Raw genomic sequence first — 17,250 nt, 5'->3', positions numbered from 1 at the left:
AAAATTAATATTTCAATTGTAAGGTTCGCATTAGCATACATTTATAAGAGTGGAGAAAAGTATATGCATTTTTTAATAGTTTTTTGAATATGGCTCTTTGAAGACGATAAAGCATAGATTTTCTTACGAAATGACTGATAATTAAAAAACTAATCCTAATTTTTTAAAAAGAAAAAAAAATACTTCTTCATTATGTCAAAACACAATTATGTGCCGAGTTTCGTGCCTGGGCGAGGCTTCTGGGGCGATATATTGTGATTACAGACAGACACACACAGCCGCGTTTATTATTATGTATAGATTGAACTTGTACTAAAAAATATCATTCGAGTCAATCTGTTGCACGCTGAAAGGAAACTTTACATGCAGAAAGAATCTTGTTAACTCAGCAATTGTTATGAAATTGCACTTCTTTTTTTTTCTGAAGAGCAAATAAAATGAATAAAAAGATTCACAAAAGTAAGATAAACAAATTAGATGTTGCCAGATATAAATTTTGACTTTTATATCGAAATTTTTCAAAAATAAAGGGATCAAGTGAGATAAAAATCACATTCCAATGTTATACAAGTTAAGGTTATTGTTATAATATTGTTAACAAGTAAAATTACTTCTCATTTTTTACTTTATATTTAGTCACAAGTTCAGTGCGGAAAAAATAAGTAAATAAAACCTCCATCCTAAATATCTTTTGATCTAATGATCGTATCTTCGCGTTCTAGAACTCGATCTTAACGGTTAACCTTAAAAATGCTAATCTGAGCACATCTTGAACTGTTTAGGGCTGAACTGGAACGACATTCATTCCTCTCCCATTCTGGTTTCGGATTTTCTTAATGTCAACGGATTTATTGATCAGCTTGTTGTTGCTAATTCCCATCTGGTCTGACGGGGTCAGACCAGATGGGAATTAGCAACAACAAAAATGCTAATTAATTAGCGCAGGCGATATTTTAAGTTGCGAAATCATCTAAAACCAGTTAATAAACATATGTTTTATCAGTTTAATCAGTTAATAAACATATGTTTTATTCGGCAGATTCAGATTTTTGTCCTCCACAATATATAGGGAGTAACCGTAATCTGGTAAATAAATGTCCCTACAGTTCGGTCAGGAGAGCTGTAAAAGTTTGGACTCCTTAACGTTAATTTTTCCCGTAGTTCACCAAATCACGAGAACTTTTTAAGTGAATCGAAAAATTTTTGCACACAATTATAAAATTCGCTTATCTATAGTAATTATCCATGCAAAATATCACTTTTAATAAATTTTATTTTTATTTTTAATCCTTATTTTATAATACTCTAAAGAAATTTGTAATTGTATGGTATATAATTTTTTACATTATTTTAAAGAATTCTAGTTTAAAATGTAAATTACAGATTTTGACCGAAATCTGTCGAAAAGTTTTTTGAAAATCAAATTTTAAAAAAATTAATTTTTCAAAATTCGATTTCTCGAGAACGATTTCGCTCAAATTTTATATTGATATAAATTTTGATAAAAATGTTAGGATTTATATTTGGTAACACCTAGTCTTTTTCTCTTATTTATCGTTTTAAATTCATGTTTTGTTTGTTGACGTTCTTATATTTTGTAACGCGTCTTTATTTTCTGAAACTGCAAATAAAATGTCAAGAAATTTTCCTTGATAACTTAACTTCAAATTATGTGCTGATATATCTAAAATAACATGTAATTGTTACGCGATGTTATTATTTTCTTAAAAACATAAAAAATAATGAAATTTTAATTGAATCTTAAAATTTCCAATTTCCTGACGTTCTGTATATATTTTTCTACAGATTTTCGTAAATTCAAAATTTTAAGTCATATATTTTGAACAGCAAAACAAAATTTTACATAAAGTGAAAGAAAATTAAAAATAACAGATATAAAAAAAATCTGTTAAAATTGCTATAACATTTGAACGAAATGGAATTTCCCAAAAAATTCTCGTGTTTAGTTCATAGACAAAAAGGGCTCTTTCAGCATGCCGAATTTTATATCTGTATGTAGTTGCAATCATGCTACAAAATATTGATAGATGCTCTAAAATATGAAAAATACATTTAACTTTCACCTGAAATTTGGGATTATGTGTATACGTTGTTGTTTCCATGCCATCCAAGATTATAATTATGGTAACTCTTTGGCTAAAATATAAATGTTTTTTATAAATTAAATTTATAATATATTTAATGAAGAAAATTAGTTTAATTGTGAGGATCTTTCAGAATACTTACGACTTTATTCAGGAATCAAAAGTATTTAGCTCGGATTTTAATTTCATTAGGTGATACTTAGTAATATGTTGCCTTTTTATTATTTTTATTTTTAAACTGTTTTTCAAAATTTAAGTTTACTTTTTCTAAGCAAAGTTCATAAGCCAGGGCTCAGGGGCATTCGTCTCCCAATGCCAATTCGCATCGCACTTGACTAGACCTAGTATGACTAGACCTTTGGTAAATCTCCGAAATATATACTAGCTCTAGTTAAGTGCCACTGCCCGGTATACATTTACCCGGTATACAGTACACTGATGTTTTTTTAAGGTCAAATGCCATTGAACTGTATACATTTGCCCGGTATACCCTTCACTGATATTTTTTTAAGGTTCAGTGCCCTTGCCTGGTATACATATGCCCGATATACCCTACACTGATATTTTTTAAGGTCAAGTATCATTGCCCGGTATATATTTGCCCGATACTTCAAACACTGATGTTTCTTCAAATCTATCGTCAGTAAGTATTAAAATATCGAATAAATGTAATTACATCCACTGATAAATTAATATTAAGTCGAATGTAATAAATATATCGGGCATTCACCAAAGCGACTATGTGATTGTCAACATTCACCGATGAAAGTCAACAACCATCGATTTCGGTCATTCACAGTAACATGCACATCATATGCATAATAACCTCATCAGGACGCTTATTTCATACTTTGCCTAAATAGGCATCCGGCATTATATAGAATGCCTAGGCAATGTAAGAAATATAAATCATTTCATACTTTGCCGGCTAATTTTAGGCTTTATATATAATGCCGGATTTCATACTTTGCCGGTAACATATACATGATTCCTCACACCCCACCTTTCTAAAGAAAAACACTTATCCCCGTTTTAAAAAAAGTTTTGAAGTCTGACAGACGAAATCACATAGGAGATTGTTCAATTGGTAAATATATTCTTCAAGAAAAAGGGAGAGTTTATTCAATTTTATGGTAGTACTTCTCAGATGAATTGACCGGAAATATATGTTCCCTTTTAAACCACAGTTCTGGCTCATTGAATCCTAATATTGAATAAGTTTATTGCTATCTGGACAAGGCATTAAATCGAGTAAAAATATCTTGTAATTAAGTTTCGGACAGTTCTTTTTTTGCTCTATGATATGGTTCAACTTGACATTGATTAAAATGTAATAAATTTGTATGATATTGTGTTTCAACGCTCTCTAAATCTTTTAGCATTGTGTAGTTCTTGTAAACGAGAATAAAAAAATAAAGTGATATCATTCAAGATTCATGCAATTACAAATTTTTCTTTTGTACAAGAATCTATAAGAATAAGCTCTAAGAATTAAAACTATTAATATTTCAATTAATACTTACAGGTAAGCTGGTACACGGGGACAACCATGCTAAAAAAGAGATCAGGTCATTTTTAACATACATATAAAACATTTTTCAGTAGATATATACATATATATACATATGTCTTGCCAGTCATTGAAATCCGAAAGCTGATCTCTGTTGTCAATCCCTGTAAGCTAAAAGCTAATCCGAAGCAAGGGAAATCATTTGAGCCACACCCCCAACTCAGATGAGAAGACGGTTGAAAACATGAAAGACTTACGTATGTGCTTCAAAAGAAAGTACAGATTAAACATTAAAGGAAAGCTTAAGCATTTATCATTTGTGTTATTTGTTTGTTTGTGAATCGTCCCCTTGTAAAGTTTTTTGGTCAATATATAATTTTGTTTATTAGGAGAATTTCTTATTTCAAATTCAAAGATGCCTAACACCCTTATAGCCTTCCCCACAAATATATATATATATATGTATGATGTATGTAATATCTAAAATACTAGCTTAATAAAACTAAAAGGATCTTTTGAGACTAAACTTAAAAAGAATTATATCTTATCTACAGATAAGCTTAACTGGGTTCTGAGAACATTAAATTTCTCTTTCACATACTTAACTTAGCTCTTCGCGTATATATTAAGTTCCGTTGAATAGCGATGGAATCTTTATTTATAAAATAAATCCTAACCGCGCAGTAAAATATCTTAAGGAAGCCGAATTCCCATTTAGGTTCCGAACTATGTTGAGATATTAATTCATCTCCATCTGGTCTTCAGATCTTACGGCGCGCCGCTTCTGACAAAGAAGATATAAACAAAAGAGGCCTGGATGGATTTTATAGATCATATGACATGAACGATAGATTATATGTAACGTTTAAGAAAGTGTACACTTATATTTTGGAAATGAAACGGTAAAGATGTGTCCCGGAGCTCTACTCCATTTGTATATAAATTGTAAATCTTTTCCTCAATAAAAGCATAGAAAAGTCATTATGTTATCATCATTATAGAAAAGGATATTAAAAATATTAAAATATGACTGAAAAAATTAGGAAATGCTATATTACGAGAAAACACGAGAAGGAGCACTATATATATATATATATATATATNTTTAGGTTCATTGTATGGTATATATATATATATATATAAACGCTTGTAGTAAAGTACAAATGCACCCATGTCCACTCTGAAAAAAAAGACGTTAGATTATATAAACAGGGGGTAAATAAAATAACATTAAAATAATTGCATGCAACGCAAGGTCCAGTGTAGCAGCGTCTTATTATTGTCATTACATTTGTATTTACACTTCGTAAATCTACTCTGCAAATAGCTAAAGCAAAGTTGCATGCTTTATATCGTGTTATAAAAAAGTAACAATATTGAAAAAAAGTATAGATTCGAAAAGGAAATTTGACATTCAGCACATTCAATACCTTAGAATGAAAATAAATATAGTAAAAGTAAGCTTACGTATGAAACTGTCGAGCCAGTTATTTCTCTTGTAACTTCAAAATGTTCTTCACTAACAAAAGCAGAAAAAAGTTTTTTTTATTCATAATAAATCAAGTTAATCGTCAGCATACCAATTATAGTGTACTGACATTTCTCAAATACAAATAGTAATGCAATTTTATGAGTTTACATAATCATTTTTAAAAAGTTATTAGGAAAGAAAAGCATTTTTAGTGTGTTTTGATGAAAAGGTGTAGCATACCACTAAGATTGTTATAACATACTGTCGATTTCTCTACTAATTTTTTTTCTTGAACAACGAAGTAGAATCTATCTATTTCTGTATATTTTTTTCTGTACATTTTGAACTACGTTAAGCTAGTGAAAAAAAAAGCTGTGTTAGGGTGTGTGATCAATTTCAAAGTAATATTTTGAAAGATTTATGTTAATAGCGGATTTGATATCTTGTCAAGTTATCCAATATCATATCATGGTATAATTTCTCAAGTTGTATGTTTATATTTACTTATTTCGATATTCGTTTTTAGAAAGTGATGAAAGTATTATTCACCATTGGACGTCTCTGAAATGCTTAAAAATGTGTTATTAAAATTTCCTTTTATTAATGCATTTAATGTATATGATACAGCCTCATTAATCATTATCAATGCGCATTCTACAGCTTTTTTTCCACTTTCGAATGAAAGTTACAACTTAAAAAGAAATAGAAAATGTTTGAAGAAATTTAAATTTAAAGCAATGGTAGATGGACTAAACAGATAATATAAATATCAAAGTTTTGCTTTTATTCTAGTTTCTTTTAATTTAATTTTATTCATTTTTTTAAAATTTGATTAATTGATTTATTATTATAATGTGGGATCATATATTTCTTTCAATTCCTTAGCTTTAAAGATTTGGAAGAAGTTAAATTTTTTTATTTAGAATTTTGTAGCTTAAAAGAATTTTTACTCAAAATAGGTAAAAAATTTCACAATAAATTTTAATAAATCAAAATTAAACATTGTTTAAAACCAATATTAAATTATTACAGAAAAATTATAAATTTTTAATTTTTGCTTTTTAACATATTACAGGATATTTTTACTTTGTTCTTCGTATTTTAGTAAAGAAATAAAAATCAACAAGATTCATAATAGCAAGATATGTATGTGCCACAAACTTCTTAAACAGTCGTAACCGTAAATAACGTAATTTCGATTGACCTTTCTAATATTTTTCTTTGTAATTAAAAATTCCTAAGAACGAGGATAAAGCAAATTATATTTTCATGTAAACATTCACTTCGTAAAGGCATCCAAAAGGAAAAGATGATAAAAATGTTGTTTATGCGATAACATTATATCAAATGTTGTATAGCGTATATTTTTTTATAAACAATCGTTCTTGTAAAGGTATATACGCTGAAAAAGTTTGAAATATTTTTTTAAGTGATAAAATTATACCAATATATCAAACGATATGTCTTAAAGAGGATAATGTCGCAATTGGAAATAAAAAAACTAATAAAATAAAATATTTTCTCCAATTCAATCTAGTTTTAACTGCATCAGTTAAGTAGCTGATATGAATTTATAACAAAATGTTTGTGACTTAAGCTAGTTTTTAATAGCAAATATTATCGCTTAAGATTAGAAGATGTTATTGCGTTAGTTACTGATGTTACCATAAAGTGATATAGGGAAAAAACAATTAATTCAATGTTATAAATAACGCTTCATCTTAGCTCACACTTTATCAGAAAATCAAATCCCATACTTACTAACAGGCAGGATAACAATTCTCTTTTTCACATTCTACAATATCATTTTCTGGCACTTCAATGTCAAATTCAACTGTAATCAATATTAAAAAAAATCACTTTATTCCTCATTGCAATTCTATTAATTTTTTAGAGAAAAATAAAATCCAATAATTCATTTATGAAAAATAAACAAATAAAACATTCCTTATCTTTCTTCCTCCTATACAAAATTGATCTATATATGTGAAAGAGAGTAAAATTATTAAAGTTATTCACATTTTTTTTGTTGCAAATTTGTCAGACTTTACGGAATTCAGACATAATTTTCATGATTCTAGTCTATTAGTCTAGTCGAATTGTCCCGAAAAATCTTAAATGGCTTGAAATATCAGGGGAGTTTAAAATTTTTGGTATGTTAACTATCGATGAAGAGTTTAAGTTTTCCAAATCCAAAGACCACAGCAGGGGCAGCAATCTTGGAAATTTTTTTTTGGCCTTTCATCTTATTTTTTGCCAATATTTTCTTATGTATTAGAAAGACAAAAATATGTATATTGGTGTTTAGTTATTTATAATAAATTATCTGCAATTTGATATCAATACAAAGGTTATAGCTGTAATACTTTCCGAAAAAGTGCTCTTTAAATTCAAAATTTTTTTCCCAAAAAAGACAAAATTTCAAATTATTGGTAGTTTATATGAATTAAAAAGTAAGTAAAAGTAAGTAAGTTAAAAAAAAGTAAGTACCCTATATGAATTAAAAAGTAAGTTTTACACCATAATAGCTGTTGTAAACGAAATTAACTGCGTTTGTGAGACTTTTAGTTTTCCAAGTTGTACGCCAATTTGAAGTTAAGGAAGAACTAGTATAGATAATTGGAATTAAATACCGAAATAAATAGTTTTTCCAGCAAATTTTGACTATCATGAGTTGCGTCAAGCAGCACTATCATGACAGATGATTTTGGGTAGGTAGGTACGTATACTTACGTAGCACTTTAGCTGCACAATAGGCAATTGGCGACAGTCTGGGAAACATCCCTGAGGATGATCCAAAGGCAAGCCATCGCTATTTTAATCCTCAAGAACAAAGAGTGTGCTCTCCTCACGCAACGCCTATGCTGCTCAAACTTGGTCATTGGTTTAAATATAGCGTGTTTCTTAAATCCATACCAGTACATAAATAATGATAAGTATCTAATATTTTTATTGGTTGAAATATTTTCTTATAAAAATACCAGAAACTAAGATATTTCTTAATTAATTTTTTAAAAATTTCTTTAAGCTAGTACTGGCTTAAAAAGAACATATTTGGCAGCCTTAAAAGTTTTTTAAGTCATTAACTTGATTTTTGTGATTTTTATCATGCGCATAAGACATCATAGAAGTTTTCTTTCCTTCAAATTTTAGTTCTAAAGAAGATTAAATTATAAAGCTCTTTCCCTTATTTTACAGAAGTATTTGCATTTAAATAATGTGTGCGTATTTTTTTTAAAAATCTCATAAAAAATCATAATCCTCAGTTAAAATTTTAATAAGTTACGAAAAGTCAAAACAAAGTGGTACATTGATGCCTTCTCAATGAAATCAATACCACTTAGACCCCTTAATAGAAAAAATGTGAAATCAAAATTCAGTGCAGCTTTGGGTGACTCCTATCATCAAGAAGGATTGCATGGAAAGCTCGGTACTCTAAAATGGCCAAAAGTGGATAATAAAATTATACACGTTTCGTGATGATAATTTTTAATTATATTTATTTAATTAAACATAAGAAAAAATAGATGTAATTACTTAGTGAACAAAATAATTTAAGGGAATAGCAGAGTTATAATAGTTTATAATTTTACATTACTTTCAGAACTGCAAATTTTTTCAAGTCCCGGATAGCCGTAGTAACTAGGGATACAGCCACGAACAGCCATACTAACGTTCTTTCGGCATTCCTTAAAGCATTCCTAGAAGTTTAGAAAAATCAATTCATTAGCTTCGGTTAAACAGTGCCCGTAAAGTAATGACAGAGAGTGCATTAAAAGCATTGTTTGTGCAAAGACTACGCACTATAAAAAAAGTTCCAAAATAGGACAGAACGAACAATTTACAAAAATTTTTCTAAGCGCCGTGAAATAGAATGCGTCGCAACATTATCAGAAGCATATATATATATATATATATATACACACTATCTGGCCATTAATGACCGGACAACCCTAATTTCGGATACCTGAGGTGTACAGCTTTAACCCTTCTAGGAAGGCTATCCACTAGGTGTTGGTACACGGCGGCAGGTATTGACCGCCATTCCTCCTGGAACATCGCGAAGAGTTGAGTGGTGGTTTTGGGGCGTTGTGGTCTGGCCCTCAACCGGCGCTCCAACTCATCCCAGAGATGCTCAATTGGATTGATGTCGGGACTTGGGATGGCCAGTCAAGCTCTTGCACCCCTGGTTGTGATGGCCTGTGCTTTATGAATGGCAGCGTTATCGTGTTGAAACACAAACGGGTCATTACCGAACTGTTGCCACAGGGTGGGAAGCACCGAATTGTCCAGGATGTCTCTATACCCTTCTGCGTTCAGGGTTCGACGCACTGACACCAGGGGTTCAAGGCTAAACCATGAGAAACAGGACCACACCATAATTTCTCAACCGCCGAACTTCACAGTGTCCGGTCATTAATGGCTAGATAGTGTTATATATATACATTTATAAGAGGAGAGTGGAATGATAACACATAGCCAATAGAAAAGTCAAGACGTTTAAATGAAAACGAATAATATCGAAAAGAAATTGATAAAAAAAATTTGTATATAAGGAGGTTTTGTAAATAATTTTTAATTTTTTTATTGTTTTTTCTTACTTTGAATTGCTTTTTACTTACTTTCAAAAAATCGTTCAGCCAGAAATATTAATTAACAGTTCATATTTGTTTCAGATATTTGCATAATTCAGATATTTGCATTTAAATGATGCATAAAAGTGCAAATCATTGGTACACAAAATGATGTGAAAAGAAAAATTAATCAAAAATGTACATAGCTAGGTTTTGTGAATATTCCGAGATTGTAAATAATTTTTAATTTTATTGTTTTCACCATTTTATTGTTTTCACCTTATTTTTTTATAACAATTCAGACAAAAATGTTTATTGATCATTGGTAACATAATTATTTCATTTTACATTTGTTTTTTTATTAGTATTCAATATGACAAAAAAATTAAATTGCTTAATTTATTTGTCGAATTTCAGTTTCATTATGTTTATGTTTTATTATGTTTTTATTACATAATTTGCTTTTTGTCTGATTGAAACTAAAATATTTTGTCAGTTGACAGTATTGTAGTTAATTGGGCAATTACTTGCAATGGGTTTTGCTTTTGAAATTTTACTCAGCATCAACTTGTTAATGTTACATGTTTTAATTTGTTTGCCATATTTTAAAGTTTTTTTCATTAGGTTTTAATTGTTTTCAGTTTAAAATTTAAATTTCTGGGGGGGGGGGAATGAAGCACCAGGATAGGGAGCGTCCGGCACCCTATAAGATCAACAATGATTTCAGTTAGTGGGGGTAAAAATATATATGGGTTTCCCCTAGGCGAAATTGGCGACTTATGTTTGGCGCCATTCTTGATTGCGCGGAACATCGTGGTAACAGGAATGACCGCCGAAATATAATGATATTTCAATAAAACATTGGAAAATTTCAACAGAACATCGGCCAAAACTTTATAAAATTGCAATGAACCCGTTATGAGCAAAATTAATAAACCCAAGAAAACGCATTTTGAATCGAAAAAAAATTTATGAAGTAAGCACAGAAAGAAAAGGAAAAAAACAACTCACTTCTTCTTTAAGCTGGAGTATCCTCAAATTTAGGTGCACCATATTCTCTAATAGGAGTTAGATACTGTCTAAATTTATCATGAATAGAATCTGTGTACCCCCAATCGCCACATAAATTCGGCGAAATACGAATCGAAAATGGCGTCTGTGGTATCGGACTGGCGATGAAATTTTTTTCTGAAGTCCCTTTTTATGACTACCCACATACCTTCGATCTTATTGACCAGAGGAAAAAGTAATCTTACCAGCCGGTATCCAACTTAGAACAAGATACTGAAATCAAATATACCGTTGAAATCAAATATACCGTTGAACATTTAAAAATAACGCTAAAATCTAAACCAATCAGAATCACGATTGGGTTTCAACATCGCCCTGCTTGGTGATCAACTCCGACCACAACTTGGTGAGAATCAAAGGGCACCCTCAAATATAGCCAACCCGAGTTAGGTTCAGCCCCGTATGTTTCGAATACGGAGATTAATCTCCGGCTAATGCCCTATAGTAATGTGTTAAATAATATTGCTTCCTCGCTTTATATAAGTTTATATTATTGTTTGTATTAAAATTGCTTTATATAAGTTTATAATGCTGATAACAAGGACCTCTGACATATTACAATCCTATCATATTCTCTCTATGCAGAAAAATTGCCAGCTAATCTCCAGGAAAACGACTTTAATTTTGTTCGCGAAGCGAGCAAAAATGTAATTGCGTTGCAGTTATCGGGGGCAGCGAGTGGTAGCGAGCAGGGGGCGGAGCCCTCTAGTATATATATAATTTTATAACAGTCGCTGANTATATATATATATATATATATATATATATTGTATATACCTGCGTACTTGTGGAGTTCTCATTGAGATACGAAATCATCTAAACAATGGGACACGAGAGAAATGGGAGGGGGGGGGATAACATTTGGTTGTCTCATGCACTTTTTCGGAGTTATTTTTGCTTTTGATTTCTGTATTTAAAGATTTCTTGTTCCTATCCTTCTATTCTTGGTTATGGCAACAGCTATTAGAAATAAAATTAAAAAAACAAAAATTTGGACGCAGTGGAATGTTACTCTCCGCGAACAGGATAGCATTCTTTTAATTATGTATAGAAGGCCTTTCAAAGCGCATACAGATTAACTCAGCTTTTATTAAAAAATATTACGGGTTGGGTTGTATAATGTGTATGTATGATTCTTTATATATTTTTTCAATGAATACCATCTTTAAAAATGAATGTTCTTATATATTGTATCTCAAAATCTATATTCACCTTCATATCTCTACTACAATTATTCTGAAAAAGTTTATTGTATAATCCACCTTCTTATTAATATCATGCAATGACCAAATGAACCTTATCGTAAAATTGTGTCGTCTAATTTATCGTAAAATGACTCAACGAACTTAATCTAGTAATACTCACCAAATTTCATTTAAATAAATGCACAAAGTGTAAATGTGACAATACCCGGACATATAAAAAAAATATATGAAAAAAAAGGGAAATAAAGGTTTAAGAAAATTAATAGATTAGATATAAATAAAAGAGTAAATTGTTACGTTGCACAAAGTGTAAATGTGACAATTGTCGAAAAAAGCTCCACTGGTTAGCTAATCTTAATACTCCTGAAGTTTTTAACTTTCTTCCATTACTTGTATAAGAACATAACACAAATTTATAAAGTAAGAGAATTCATCTGAACTGTCACAAGACGCTCCTCTTTCTCCACCAAATCGCCGAAAGAGAGGGAGCACGTGATGAAATTTGGGGAAAAAAACAGTGGCCTTGCTCAATTTGTAAGCAATAAGTTTTGGTAAAGTATCGACACTTCATTAGGGGACGCACTGCCTGCTAACACACACATTTTTTTTCCTTCTCAGCTATTTGGAATTTCAAAATTTCCTTAGAGAATAATAATTTTCCTTTTAATTATTGTAATTATAATTTTCTTAATTCAATGTATTTTAAAGACGTTTGACTAATTTGGATGATATTGAAGCCAGCATAAATAAGCCTATGCGGTGAAACTAAGAATTTTTTTTGTTCCTGAAGAATATAGAAGGAATTATTAGAATTTTTAATATTTGAATGTTTTTGCTTTCAAGTTTTTCAAAACTATAAATATTTCTTAAATTTCTTTTTTAAAGATTTGGCTATTTATGTTTTGTTTTATTTTGATTTGGTTATTTTAACTGTAACTTTATCTTCATTTATTTTTCTTATGTGTGGGCGTCTCATTATTAGTTTTTTCTCTGTTGACTTGAGTTGGTATATCATTAAATTATCGTAGCATTTTCTTTTCCTTTTTTGTGCTTTTCAATGCTTTTTATTTTTGCTTCGTTTTATTAGTTTATTCATTATAGGGTATAGGGTAAAGTCAGTTTTTGGTATTACCAGTGAGGTCAGGAAGGCTCCTGTTTGTTAGCAGACAGTGCGTCGCCTGATGAAGTGCTGTTTTGTTAACATACATATCCTTAAAAGTTCTTCTATTTTTTATTTGTTGCTTGATTTGTGTTTATAACTTTCTAAATTGTTTAAATTAGACAAATTTGGTTTTAGGTGCTTTTAGCACTTTTTCATTTTGACTTATTATTATTTTAAAGGTTATTTTCTTAATTTGCCTTTTTCTTAATTTGCTTAAATCAGTTTCATTCTTTGATTAGATAACAATGCAATTATTCATAACATAATAAAAATTTGTCTCTGCATGGCTACCTATTCAGAAATAACTGTTACAAAAGCTTCGCCCTAGCATGTTATACTATATTTTCTTTCATATACAATTTAAAACAAGCGTCGTGGGCAGAAAACAAAGAATTATTCATATGATTATTTTCAGCTTTAATTAATAGTTTGTGTTACATATTTAAATTCAGATATGTAAAAGAAAATTGGAATCCACAACTGCAGAGTCAAACATGTCAAGACATGTGTCGACTCTCTTGTCCAGTAGTGAGAAAATTAGAATTTAAGTGGCTCATATGCGTTTATCGGTCACTCATTAACCTGATTTTTCTACTTTTTTAAGTTAAACAATTGAAATAAACAAAAACACTTTCATAAATAAATAAATATTATTTACTCTCTGGTTAGTGGGGCCATATCCTCCTCTTATTTTCCATCTTTCCAGGTAATCTACGCAATTTGTCTCATAAGGGGCAGGTAAAAGTTTTTTTACTACCTGAAATACATACGTATTTTAAAAAAATACAGTAAAAAAGATAAACAAACTAACATAGTGGTATATTACATTTAGAAAGTTATTTTTAAAATAACTGAACACCTTTTTTAGTCGAAGTTCATGTACCGTGTTGGCCTCCATTGGAAATCCATAGTGGAACGGATTAAGAATATGTCGAGGATTGTGAATGGAGATATACACTGAAGCAACTTCATAAAAATAAGGATATTCTTCAATATGAGGAAGCACAACTAGAAAATATTCTAGAAAAAAAGCATTGAAAATGATTGCAATACAAATATTCTTTGTTCCAGGTATACTTTTCCTGATATCAGCAAATCAAGGGCAAGAATGTTGTAGCGACACCATTACTAAATATCTTAATAGATATTTAGTAATGGTGTCGCTACAACATTCTTGCCCTAAACAGTACCATTAAGTACTACATAAGAAGTTAAAATACCATAGGATCTATTTTACCTGGTAGTAAACTTCATAGTCTCGAAAATGGGCGCCTATTTTTGACGCTCTTGAAACATGTCCGTTCATTTCAATTTTATATATTTTTGAAGCGTATGAAGGTAATACCTTTCTATCAGGTAAATATAGTTCCGCTTCAGTTTCTTAGGATTATTTGTCTAAGCCATTGTGCTGTATTGGTTGTATTGTGTTGGTTGTTTGTGTTGGTTGTATTGTATTGCATTGAATTGTATTATATTGTGTTTTTACTTTAAAAGTGAGTCTTTTTTTGCGAATTATATGCTATTTTCATAACTTCTGTGATTTTGAAACTGTTATTTATGATTGTTAGGAAAGTTAAGCATATTTAAAGCTAGAGCTGTTCATGCTTGTTCTATAAATGGCGCAAAACGTCAATGAGGAAAAAAGCAGAAGTTTTGTTAAAAGGAAATAATGTTTAAATATTTTAGAACTACTCCAATGCTGCTTTATCTGAACTCATGAAAATTTGCAGAAACTGAGAATAAGTCAGTGATTTTGATAATTTTCCTCTTGGAGGTTTTAAAAAAAGCTTAATAACTTTCAAAATATTTAGGTTATTTATCCGTTTTAAATCCAAGATAGTTCTTCACGTCAACATGACATATATAATTTAAAATCATCGCTTTGTTTCAAGATTAAAGCACTTAAATTGTGACTTTATTTTATTTTCCTTGGTGACAGAGCATCTGAAAACGTTGCTAATAAACTTACCTGAGATAGCGGGAACTTTCTTAGGTTTAGTTTCTGGCCGTCCGATTATTGTATTAAAGGTCCAACAGCTTTGAACGACGCTTTCACCTCTGATTGCACAGCGAGTGTGCTGATAGTATTTTAAGCTAAAATATAACATAATACTTTGTAATAAAATTCTGTTCAACTTTGAAACGTTATGTGAAAATTTTCAAGTTATAATAATACTATTGATCCATTGATCGCAAGAAAATATTTCAGTTAGAATAAACGTAACAATGCTACGGTTTTAACTAGACTCCAAAAAACCTCAGAAACAAATTGGGGTTAGGCTAGTATCCTATTTAAGCTGTATTTGAATGCAGATCAAAAGTTTTAGTTAAGTTGGCTTAAGTTAATCTAAGTATGTTGGTTAGCGTTAATGTTTAAGTTATCATTAAAATTAATTAGTTTGTTTATCTTTAAGCGAGATTTTACAGCAATTATTTGCCATTAAAATCTTTTAAGATTTAAGTTAGAAACTTAAAATATTTCTATTAATAACACTTATGCATTTTTTTAAAAAAATAATTTTTTTTTTATATTTTTGTTACAAATGTTATTATTTCTTGAAAACTGAGTTCTGATAGCGGCAACCACATCATTGTTTAGATTAACCAGAACAAGAAATTTTTCAGATGATCTTGTAATTTCGTAAATAACGTTTTCTTATTGTTGCTTTAATTCTGGTTGATTTTTTATTACTTAGGTTAATAGGTCAGGTTTAATTTATTAAAGCGTAATTACAGCGAAAACAATCACGTTGTTTCACACAGTTGTCAATAGAGCCCCTGGTTTCCATTTCTAAGCTCCTTATTTCGTTCCGCCACTCCAAGTTGATTTATCAGTAGAAAATAAATTATTATTTGAAAGAGCAAAAAAATCTAGTAAATTAGAATTTCATGAAACAGGAGCTCTAAGTTATAAAACAGAACTGTTGTTATCTTTAAATCTTTTGTGCAAATAGAATTGTCTACATATTATTTTATTACAATCCCCAATGTTAACTCATTGAAAAAAAATGCAATTTTCAAAGTTTTTTCCGTACAAACTAACTGAACATTTTTTTAAAATTTTGGGAATCGGATGGTAAAATGCCTTTTGCATAGACTATCCATATTTAAGGACAATAATTTTAGAGATATAGATACAGTGAAACCCCGATTTTACGTTTCTCAGGGGACTGGGTAAAAAAAACGTAAAATCCGGGAAAACGTAAAATACGGGAAATTCTTAGATAGCAAAAAATCATGTAATAATAATGGGAAAATAAAACAAACGAAAGGTAGTAAAGATGACTCTTTCAAAAGGTACTATTAAAATCTATATTTTACGAAAAGAATATTAGTATTTAAAGAAAAAAGCATACCAGTCTAAGATCACTTTTACAATTTTTGTTAAGAATCATGTAATTTAGGTGCAAAATAGTGCGTAATAGTAGATTGTTTTTTAGACATTGAGTTCCAAGTAAATGCCTCATCTTCCAGGACTGAAATCTTTTGCAAATTTTTTTCCTGGTCTTTGTATGATAGAAAATAGTCTTTCACTATTAGCAAACTTCTCAATGCTGTGTTGAAAGAAGGAACGGGCTGTGCTTCTGTTCCTTCTTGTTCATCTTAATCGGCGGATGAAAAGTCCATAACATCGTCCACGGATGGAGCAGTGGTTCTCTCAGCTTCGCATGTTGCTAAGTTTTCTCGGATGTATTCGTCGAAGTCATAGCTAACTGTTTCATTGTCATTCTCCGGGTCTAGTCTAGCTAATCCTGCATCTGCTAACGGTTCATTAGAAGCTACGACTCCGCTTTCTTCAAAACAGTGGGAAATGCACTTTTGTGTAACGCTTCTCCAAGCAGCAGAAATAAAATGCATAGCCTCCAGAACACTTAACTTTAGTTTGCAGGCGTCATTTAGGTTTCCGTTCTCTAGTTCAGCTACAGCTTTCCGGACAAGTTGCTTTCTGTAAAAAACCTTAAATATTGCTTATTAAAACGTTTTTTTTTCTACAAAAAACGTAAAATGCGGGAAATTCCGTAAATTAAAAACTTACAATCCGGGTAAAATTAACATTGGAGGTATACGGAAAAACTGGGTCCTGATGAAAAAAACGTAAAATGCGGGAAAAACGTAAATTCGGGGGACGTAAAATCGAGGTTTCACTGTATT

The sequence above is a fragment of the Parasteatoda tepidariorum genome, chromosome 6 (genome assembly GCF_043381705.1).
Source record: "Parasteatoda tepidariorum isolate YZ-2023 chromosome 6, CAS_Ptep_4.0, whole genome shotgun sequence".
NCBI lineage: Eukaryota > Metazoa > Arthropoda > Arachnida > Araneae > Theridiidae > Parasteatoda > Parasteatoda tepidariorum.
The sequence above is the reverse complement of the archived record's forward strand: the minus strand, read 5'-3'. Positions refer to the sequence as shown.